The sequence below is a fragment of the Octopus bimaculoides genome, chromosome 4 (genome assembly GCF_001194135.2).
Source record: "Octopus bimaculoides isolate UCB-OBI-ISO-001 chromosome 4, ASM119413v2, whole genome shotgun sequence".
Taxonomy (NCBI): Eukaryota; Metazoa; Mollusca; class Cephalopoda; order Octopoda; family Octopodidae; genus Octopus; species Octopus bimaculoides.
In genome coordinates this window covers 25,637,858-25,649,507 of record NC_068984.1, presented here as the reverse complement: position 1 = coordinate 25,649,507, position 11,650 = coordinate 25,637,858, and the positions used below count along the sequence as shown (strand labels likewise).

At 33.5% G+C, this 11,650-nt stretch overlaps 1 protein-coding gene across 18 annotated transcripts in view; it reads left to right on the top strand.

The window, feature by feature from the left end:
- The first annotated feature begins 247 nt into the window (after positions 1–247).
- Positions 248–11,650, top strand: part of LOC106881120 (rap guanine nucleotide exchange factor 6) — a 453,933-nt gene continuing 442,530 nt past the window's right edge. For all 18 annotated transcript variants that reach the window (XM_052966986.1, XM_052966968.1, XM_052966966.1 and 15 more), the window contains exon 1: positions 248–394. The gene's annotated coding sequence lies outside the window, so the exon portion shown is untranslated. The remainder of the gene's footprint in view (positions 395–11,650) is intronic.

The window sequence follows — 11,650 nt, the reverse complement described above, 5'->3', positions numbered from 1 at the left end:
TCTAATAATCTTTTCTTCTTCCTCTACTATTCTTTCATACTTTTACTTTGCCCATTTGTTAACATCCGACATCACTATCACCTATATCAATTTGAACGCCTTCTAATTTTCCTGCTTTCTTCCCCCATTTCCTTCTCTTCCTCTTCCTTCGACATATTATTTATTTATTTTTACCACTCCTCCTATCAATTAACCTCTTACTTCACTGTCCTGCTGTCCCCGAGCTCGGCAATCTTGTTACCCTCCCATGCTTCTCTTTGTATATCGACGCCTGCCGTCGTCGTTGCTACTGCTGACAAGCCTCCTCCCCTTCCTCCTTCCTCACAGTATTGTTGATAGCAATTACAGCTCGCACTTTCCTTCTTCTCTACACCAACCGACCGACCACAGCTAGGTAGGCAAACTTATCACATAAATATATACATATATACTCGTTTGATACCTACATTTTTAGTTCATTTTACCGTCATATATATCGTATTTATTTACTGGAATTATTGTTGTTACTATTTGTTTCTCTTTCAAATATTATTTTTCACAGACTTCATCTACATTCGACACTTGCTGTTTTTTTTGTTTGTTTCCTCCCACCCTTTCACTTCCTTCCTGTCCTGTCCGATTTGTCACACATCGTCCTTGTAATACACACACCCCCACAAGACGATGTACCCTATTTACATAGATTTTTATACAACTAATTAATTACACTTAATGTTACATCAAGCTGATAATGACACCCAAACAGTCATTCATAAAGCTTAGGGAGACATCAGTTGTAAAAACTGTTCCTCTTATTCCCAAGAAACTGTTCTTACCATAAGTTGATCACGTATCACAATGTTTCTGACTCATCTATATTAACAGCAGAATAACTTAGCAGTTGTTTTATTGTTAAATTGATTAGTTTTATTTATTTACTTTTTAAATTTTTCCTACTATTTTGTGTGTTTCGTGTGGACGATCATTGTGTATGTGTGTACGTGTGTATGGGGTAATCGCAGTATATCGATATGTAGAAGTATGTGTTATCCGAAGCCTGCTTACTAAGAAATATGTACATTTTTTTCAAAAAGGCTATGGGACGAAACGATAAAATATTTTAGATATACATTGCATTAATCTTCAACCAACTCCAACTAAGTTTGTTTTTAATTCAGAATATTTTTCAAGTATATCTAATTTCAGTCACTAAGACGATTTCATATTCAATTGTTTCGGGTGTTTGTTTATGCGAAAATGGCCATATCTTGAGATCGCTGGTTGTGTATAGATATCGCGCGCGTGCGCGCTTACTGGCATAATCTATGTACGTGTATATATATATATCATATATACATATATATATATATATATATATATATATATATATATATATATATATATATATATATATATGTGTGTGTGTGTGTTTAATTAATTTGGTGTAAAATCGAATTATCAAGAAAAAAATTCTTTTTGATTGATAGTAATGGAATCAACCCACAAGTATAAGACAACACACACGCACACAAATGTATACAATGTGTGATAACACACATTCGGTTATTTGCGAGCATTATATATACGTGTGTGTGTGTGTGACGTCCGACAATGCGCAGTTCGACTCCCGTGTTGAGATCTGTTCTCGTACTTATTATATATGATGTGGAATGATACCTTTCAACTTGGCATGTGATATATATTTATTTCTTGCCCAGTATTTATTCATTATTTCTGATTGTTGCTGTGTATCTCTGATCGAACAGACCTGTCATCATTATTAACTGGTGTTCTCAGGTGGTTGGTTGCCTGACACCAGTATCTAAGGAATCATGTTGACAGAAATATTCTTCCCGCACAGGAGAGTGACAATTCATTCGACTTTTTGCTTCTAAAAGAAGAATCTGTCCCATTTCGATTATCTTATTTTATTATTGCTTTTGTGTATATTTTTTTTTCTATAAATTGTTTTCTGAAATATATTGTCTTTGCTTCTTACTGAAAATTTCCATATATCTTTGGTAAACATAGATTTCTATCTTAATTCATAATTGATCTTTCTTGGAGAAAAAGTTAGTATTCCTTAATGTTTATGATAATTTCTTATTGATCGTTAATTAATTTGAACGAACAATTAATATTAATTACTTCTGGGACTATTCCCATTAGAGTATAGTCAGAATCAATTGAAGATAACATTTTCGGAAATAACAAAAAACAACCGAAAAACAAACAAAAAAAAAAATTCAATTCGTAATTCCTTGTCACATCCAATTTAATTATTCTTATATACTTAAACATGATCTGCTAAACCGTTACTTGTAGTTAGTTCATTAGAAATTTTTTGTTAACGAATAAATTAGTTCGGAAAGCGAATAATATTTACCAATCAGTTTTGAAGTTACAAGAGAAATATGTTCTTAAACCTTAAGGTATTATTTAAAAATCTGTAAGAGTAGTTAAACCTTAAATGTATTTTAACAATCAAGTAGATGTGTGTGTGTGTATATGTATGTATATGTTTGTTAAAATGTCTGAGTGTGTAATTTTAATACCATATATTAATAATGCTTCCCCCAGCTAAAATCGACCCAAAGCAATACTGCTGATTTGTCAATTTAGCTCCCCAAACATACAGGAATAGGAACGTTCCTATACATCACAATTTGTATAAAATTATGGTATTTATGTCGTCTGTTTAACAGGTTGATCACTTTGTAAATAAACTTTCAGTAAGTGTCAGTTGTGAGTAGATTGTTAAATGTGGGTTGAAGGAAGACTGCCGGTTTCTTAAAGACATTTTAAATGTGATTTGACTGAAATTACATTGATGTATTTTATCTTAATTAAACCCTTCCACCCACTTTTCTTTTGTTTAAATCTCACCTTCGTTATAGTGTTAGATTTGAATTTAATTTATCATTTACATCCCTGGTCCCTTTAATCTACTTATTCAGGGATTACGATAATTCAAATGATCCCATTGTTACAAAACACTTTCAGTTAGAGATTTAGTACGTGTGTGTGTGTATGTATAGAAATTACATTCTCATTCACATGCATTATCACATGTATAGGCACCCCATGCACACAAATGAAGTATTGGTACTTTTTCACTGAAATTGGTTTGTTAATTTTTCTGGGACAGTATATTTTAACAATATTTTATACATAGAAACGTGTCTGTCAAATTGTATGCACCTTGAGCGCGCGCGCACACATATAACACACATACACATATATTATATGAGCTATGTGTTATGCATGTATAGATATGTTGCATGCATTGTTTATGTAGATATCTCAAATAATTCCAGCGGGCTCACAAGGGCTATGGTTTATCCATAGGTAGAAACCTTTTGGATATTTTAACTTTATCGAATGTAACATTCTTAGAAGATATGGAGCCTATTTTTGAGAGTTGAGTAAACTGAAGTATATGGAATTAAGGGTGTGGCCATGAAATAACTGTATCGGATTTTAACAGAAGGTTATGAGCTGGTAGTCCACTGGGCTATTACAGATGTAGATACTGTATATGCGAACACACAGACATACATTTAAAGATATTTGCATATGTGGTGAATATATATGTGCTGAAGTTTTAGTGGTTTTTAGGAGCTAAAATACTAGATGACCTGTTGAGCCATTAATAATTATAGATAAGTTCGTCTGCAAATAATTTTTCTAAACACGTTTTCCCCAACAGGTTCATACAAATATTTGAATTTATAAACCATCATCTCGTCCATACCAGGTACAGCCATGAGCTCTGTGGTTAAGAACGTGCAATAGCATATCCCATACATAGTACAGATGAATTAGGAGAGTGACTTTTACAAGTCTCTTGTCTAGTGTACCAAAACTTTATGAATAAAATTTGGCTGTCAGAAGCCTGCGCGGAAACCCATCTACGGAAGACTGGTTTTTTGATGATAAGCTTCACCCATCGACCTAGCCCACGGGTGCCATTTAGTCCTTTCTTTTACACGCATTTGTCCAGGTCTTCCTTCGTTTCTCCCACCTGTTGAAAAGGCTCATATGGCGCTGCTTCTTCTCTGACTTATCATTTAACATCCATAAGTTGAACAATTTGACAGGATTCGATGGGTCCAAGGACTGCATTGTGCTCCACTGTTTGCTTTCGCAAACTACTATAAACAATGTAAATAATTCATAGATGTATGTAGTTAGTGTTTTAATGTGTGTGTTTTTGATTGTCATTTTGAATTGTTAATGTTTCTAGAATCTAACTTGAAATTTATTGCAATTCATATCGCAATTATACACACACACACATTGTTGTGGTTGTGTAAATATGTTAGTGCATGTCTGTATCTGCAGATATTAGATACCTGTGTGTTTTATATATGCCAGTATAGAAAACGGACGTTAAATGATGATGGTGATGATCACACACACACATACGCATACATGTATATGTAATGAGATCAGTCAAGATATTGCCTTATGACATGAGGGACAATTATATTTTACATTAAATAATCCTATTTCTTTTACTTAATTAATAGAAAGGACATTTTCCTATATTTTCTTTTGCTTTTCTTCATTTAATTGATCAGTCAGAGGCAATACATTTTATGATTCTTAATGCTTGGGATAATTTCTTGTCTCTTATTAACCTGAGAGTGCTCTTAATATTACTTTGGAAGCTATTCCCATCAGAATAGCATTCATTATAAAGTAAGCATCAATTGGAAATAACATAAAATAATATATTCTTGGCAATAAAAGAAAACTTGAATTTGCAATTCCATTTCACATTCACTGGATCTAGTTCAAAACGGGGGCACCAGTTTTCATTTATGTTTTATGTAGTGTTTTTGGTACCGAAAGACTTTCAAACTTCGTATACTTATCTATTTTGTGTTATAGAACAGAAAAAAAATTTTGTATTCGAATTAATTTCATGTAAAAAATTGTCTTATTTCGATAATTTCAACCAATCACTGACAAGTATTCAGCTGTTTATAGTTACTCCTTTGGCAGTTTAAGCGGTGTAAAGCGTATTTAATCTCCATTACTTCTGACATTTTGCAGAGAGGCAACACACGTGTGTTCGTTTTCCCTAACCCTAACCGACTTGCTCCTTCCCTCAAAAACTAGGCCTCGTGCCTATAATAGAAAGGTTTATTAGCTACTGCCAATATGCTTCAGCCATTTTTTTGACAAGGAAATAATAATTTTATCACCGCCAGAATCGTTTGTTTACGTAGTCAGCACTTAATGTATTCGGCTGAATGGACGTCAGTCATTGGTTGAAATTACAGAAATACAACTTTAACATGAAATAAATTGCAATATAATAATTTTTCTTAAGAAGACTAAGAGAAAAAGATGTTTTATATGACACATTCTACCAGTGTTCCAAGTTTCAAAGTGTTTTGTTAAGAAAATACTGGTGCCCCCGTTTTGAACTAGATCCCATTCACTGTCTAATAAATTCTTATATTGATAATTAAACCTTCTCTAGTTTACTGTGCTATAATTACTGAATAGAATGGAGTATTTTCATGCCTATATGTTTCAAGTTTGAATAAAGTAATTTAGTTCAATTTATGTTAGGGCAGAGTTTGTAGAGGGTTGGATAGATTGCCTTGCAGTGTTTGTTCAAACATCTGTGCTTTGAGCTCAAATCCTGCTGAGGTCAACTTTGGCTTTCATCCTTTCAAGGTTAGTAAAAAGGTACTGATCAGTAAGTTGGCTGAATTGATAGAGTATCAGATGAAATACCTTATGGTATTTTGTTTGGCTCTTTACATTCAAACCAGTAGATTATCAAATTTGTTTAATTGTCTACATAGAACTATCTTTCTGATTTGTATAAATAACATTTCCATACTAAATTTATCAACTTTTGGCATTTGTATAGTTTTTTGAAAGAAATGTTTCCTTCACAACTACTTGGCCATAAAATAGAGGATGACACTTATTTTCAGCTAGGCAGATTGAAGGAAGCAGTATTAGGTGTCTTGTCTTGGAATAAATAAAATTACTACAAAATCTTATCTTATAACAATATAGTCCTGTCTGTAGTTCTGCAGATATGAAAGTGAGAGTGCTGCTAATATACTTTGAATTTATCTAAATTATCTTCCTTGTTTAGTGTGTGCAAAAGTCTTTATGAACTTTCTTATCTTACTAACTACCGATGCATTTCCAGCATCTCAAAGGTGATGGAAATAGCCATAAACAACCACCTTCTTTATTACCTTCAATTTCTTTCTCTTCTGAGGGATAATGTTTCTCTAAGGCCAGATCTACAGGAGTAGGGAGGGCTACTCTCCTGTATCACACAGACTTGACCTTTCAGTTTTGAGAACTTTAATAAAAGCATGTAGTTGTCTTTGACATCAGCAAAACCTTATGCTCCTGTCTAGCATGTGAACCTTCGAGTTATGATGCCTGCCTATGAACTCCTCCCATCTCTTACATTGGTAGGGGTTCTTTGATCCACATTCTGTCAATTCTAGTGATCCCTAGGGTTTGATTATGTCTCCCACACCCTTTTTTCTATATATTAATGATCTACTTGTTAATTCTTACTATGCTCCTATGCACACAGGAAGCATTCACTTCAATCTCCATTTCCTCTCAGAATTCACCATTACAATCATGATCATTATCAGTGTCATCATTTTATGTTTGCTTTCCATGCTAGCATGGGTTAGATAGTTCAATAAGATACAGTGGGCCAGTGGAAGCTATCTTGCTCATACATACATACATACATACATACATACAGACATATACATACATACAAACATATATACATACATACAAACAAACAAACATATACACATACTTACATACAAACAAACATATATACATACAAACATACATACATACATACATAATTAATTTCATCTGGGGTTATGCTACTATACATGCAAGCATACTATATATGCACTCTAAAAACAGTCATACTCACTAAAACATTAAAGCCACAAACCCATTTTCGTACTGTTTCTTCTCTCTACCTTGTGTATCATTACTACAATGGCTTTGCTTCTCTAAACTAGGAATCACACCTGATGTAATCACCTCACCTTGAGTTTTATTCCTACTGGCGTAAGCATGACAATGTGGTTCCACATGGCATTAGGTTTAGTACTGCTGTGTGACACCTTGGGCAAGTGTCTTCTCTTTTGGTCCGAAGCTGACTGATACCTTGTGAATGGATTTAGTAATCAGAAACTGAAAAAAGTTTAACATACACGCACAGAGGGAGAGAGAGAGAGAAGGGTGAGAAAAAGGGAGAATAGAATAGAAGGGTTTATAATCCAAACTGTGTCCTTATGAAACATGCCTGGCTATCAAAAGTATGTATGTAGATGTTTTATTTTCAATGAGGTATACATACTAATTGGAAGTTCTAGTCAATGATATTTGCAGAGTAAGCATGTATTAAGACTGACCAAACTTTCTGGTCTTTGTTTTTTTGATATATGTATGTGTTTGGACCCCCCCCCCCTCACAAATCGATTTGATATGATGATTGTAAATAATGAGCATCACCTTCAAGCAAATGATGTTTGTTTTCCATTCTTGTCTGACCATGGGGAAATATTGCCTTTGCTTAGAAAGAAGTGAAGGTTGGTGAGGAAAGGCATTTGGCTATAGAAAATCTGCTTTAGCAAAATTCTGTCCGATCCATGCAAGCATAGAAAAGTGGATGTTAAAATGGTGATGTTGGTGATGTGCCTCATTACCTTTCTCTCCAAAACTATAGATTGCTGGAATTTCGTTTTTGCTTATATTTTTGTTTACCTACATTAACTTATTAATGTTCAAGTTATACATCTGCTACATCTCCCTCACCAGTTGAGGAGAGTCTTCGAAAGTCATGGGCATCACTCTTCTTCTTGCTAAATAGTAAAAAGAAGTCACTTGTAGTAAAGTTAGTAACTTAACACTATTGAAGGATAATGGCGTACATCAGTTTACAGTTCCAGCAAACTATTCACATCATTTGAATATTCTAATGTGCAGAAGTTTTTTTTTTTTTTTAGTGTTGCTTGTTTTGAATAGTCTTTATACACTTGTTTGAGTATTGGAGCATGACTTTTCAGTAAGATTGATCCCTTTGAACTGAACTGCTTCATGTAGTTAGTGGCTTTGCTTTAGCTTCTTTATTTGAATATGCAGCTTCTAATTCATCTGGTTTGTGTGGTTCTTGTGAAAAAAAAAAAAAAAACAACCTTTTGTACAGATACACACACATTTTAACTATACTGTCCTAAGTTCTCTATAGGTTAAATTACTTTTCTATTAGAAGTTGCAGCAGGTAATTTTACAGTTAGGCACCCCTTTTAATATTGACCACTCCATCATCAAATAGGATAGGAATCTATTTTCTTGCTAGACGTATTGATGCATGTAATGTGCTTTTATCAGGAAAGAATGTTTGTACTAAAATAGTATTTGAATTCATAATCAAGTAATCAGTATTTCAAGACCTTAATCTAACACCTATTGTACCTTACTAATTTTCAGGTGTTTGAAAGAAAATCCCCATTTCATACACATGAAATTATATCACTAATAAAATTTGCAGTTTCACACACATACACATACACACACACACACACACACCACACACACTGTTGCTCTCTCTCTCTCTCTCTTTCTCTCACTCGCAATCTGTAAATAGAAAATAACCCTGTCATTGGTTCTATCTTGGTCTGTTGTTTGGGTGTTGATTGTCAATTGAAAGTGTTATCCAATGAAAACTCAACCTTTCGTGAATGAATAAGGATTAAGATTTTATGAAATAACACTGTTTATATAAGAAAATCATTTGTGTTCCTGTCTTTTGTAGATTTGACCCCTTAATAAAGCCAATTAAAACTGAATTTAATCTTTAGTAAGCTACTCATTACAATATTTGCTTACAGTATATTTCTTTATTTTGTTATACTGTCAACATACCTGAGTTGTTTGGCTCACATATAATGTGTTTGTCATTAACAGTTTTTATAAAATCACTTTTCAGATAAATTCATATTTCTAAAGTGTTTTTTTTCTTGTTTTTTTTGCAAGACATATTTAACTTTAGTACTTAACTTAGTATTTAACTTTAGTACTTAGTATTTAACTTTAGTACTTAATTGAAATTTCTTTTGTGTTAGTATTTTTACACACTTTCCTTTTCTTTTTTGTGTTACTCAGTCTCTTGAAGATTCCACCGTCTTGTTTGATATTTAAGAGGGTATTTTCTTTAGTGTTTGTTGAGATTGGTGCTACTGCTAAGTTCCACATCATGAGACAACCCTAATATCGGAATCTCCTTTACTTCTAGGAGACACTACCATCATTTGATTCCAGTGATCAAGTTTAAAGCTACTAATCAGTTCCTATAGACCTGTTGAAATTTGTGGACATCAGTCTAATAAGTACCTGGGCTTGTCAGAAGCACTCTGTACACCTTGTAAAGTGGTCGGCATTACAAAAGGGCATCCTGTCATAAAAAACCATGCTTAAGCAGACACTAAATCTTGGTACAATAGTCCTCTGGCTCACCAGCTTCTGTCAAGCAGTCTAACTCATGCCAGCATGGAAAATGGCTTTTAGATGATGATGATGATGATGATGATGATGATGGTGATGATGTCTCAAAAGCTTAAGATGGTATAATCCTGATGTTTAACAGGCTCCATGCTTTCCACTTGAACTAGCACTATTACTGGGACAACATTGATAGTCTCCAGGGTACCTCAGTAGCACAAGTTGGCCCTATCCTGTTCACTAGTTCTTCTGTTTATAACCAGAGCCGTTGAAAATAGGATTGATTCTTGGCCATCAAACACACTATCTGTACTTTGACATTATTAGTTTGCTTTGAAGTGGCTGAACTAATTCTGTGTTATTGGATGTATTCCAATCTTGTTCCAACAATGGACACAAGTTGTTACTCCATTACAACTCCATTCATAAATCACCAGTTACATTCAACTGTCTCAACAACATTTAAATGTTTTCTTCAAGCCACATTCATATACATCATTGTGAACTGTAGATCAAGAAGGAACAAGAAGTACATTATGTCACAGAGCCTAGCTATTCAAACACATTGATGTAAGCCTATAATTTGATATGCTTGTATACTATAGTTTTTAACACTTAATGATAGTGTGCTTAATGGTAGTAATTTTATTGACTGAGACAAATAATAGTCTAAGTCTATATTGACAAAATTTAAATTCAGAGTTGTAAGCCACTAAACTGCTTAACCATACTTTTATTATCGGACTTGTTTCAACCATTTAAAAACAATATATTTTTGACAGTATGCTTGGATTATTGAATATGTGTTTCTCTTGTATTTTATTTTTGGAGGTAATTTAATTTTCTGTTTTCTTTATGATACTTTGTTTGTGTTACTGTATGATGTTTAATTCTCGCTAAATAAATGCTGAAATGCTAAACACGATATATATTTTACATGACAGTGTATAGTTATTTCATCATTTCACACTACATAGAAATGCATATTTGAGAAATGAATGATTTATAGAATTTTATTAATTAATATGCAATTCATGCATTATGGCAGTTGGTAATTGGAAATACTTTCAGATATGGGACAGTTGCTGTACCTACTAACCTTACATCAGACTGGACAGTTGGGAAAATATTAATAAGTTTTTGGTAGAGGTATTTGTCTAATAAACACTTCAATCTATGTAATATCAAAATTCTATGTAGGTTGGCTTCAGTTTGTGTATTTTGATATGTCTATATTTGTATATATATATATATATATATATATATATATATATATATGTAAAAGAAAATATTGCGATATATTACTGAAACTTATTTTTTATATCAGCTTGAAGGGAAATAAGAGTTCATATTGTTCAGAATATTTCTATGGCTATAACAAGTTATTGGATTATTGATCTCAACCTAGCAATACAAACCTTTTACATTATAATGTGGAAAGATTGTTCTGCTAGGTTGACACCAACATAATGTGAATACTTACTTAAGCTCTTTGCTCCCTATGGAGCATAGGTCATTGCTGACCTTTCTCCACTCTTCTCAACTCTAGGCTGTCCTCTCTCGGGTCCTATTGGTTTTGAATTGTCTCTGATGCTTCTGTAACTGTATTTTTTCTTGGTAGGGGTGTTGGTCCTACACAAATCTATTTTTACCTCTGAGAAGAGGTGGTCTGTATTTGTCTGGCCACTATCCTTTGACCTGTCCAGCATGGGAGGTCCTGCCATGACCTTGCTTGTGCTCTGCTGGCATAGCTCTTGGGGTCAATGAAGCATGCGAGCCACCACGTCACAACGACTGAACCTTGTGCTAGATAATTATGCATACAGGTAACTGAAAGCTATAGAACACTTAGAAGAATAAGTACTTTATGATAAATTAATTGTTTGAAAGGAAGGCATTCTAAAAATAAAGCAACAATTAAATATTTAATATGGTGCTCATGCAGATATCTACACATGGAGAGTAAAAAATTAATATTGTCAAAATAATTCTATATAAGGAAGTATTTCTAGATGTGTTCAAGATAATTTTCTTTGTACATTGTAAAAGCTACACTACCCTTTAATTAAGCCTTTCTCTCTCTTTCTCTCTCTCTCTCTCTCTCTCTCTCTCTCTCTCTCTCTCTCTCTCTCTCTCTCTCTCT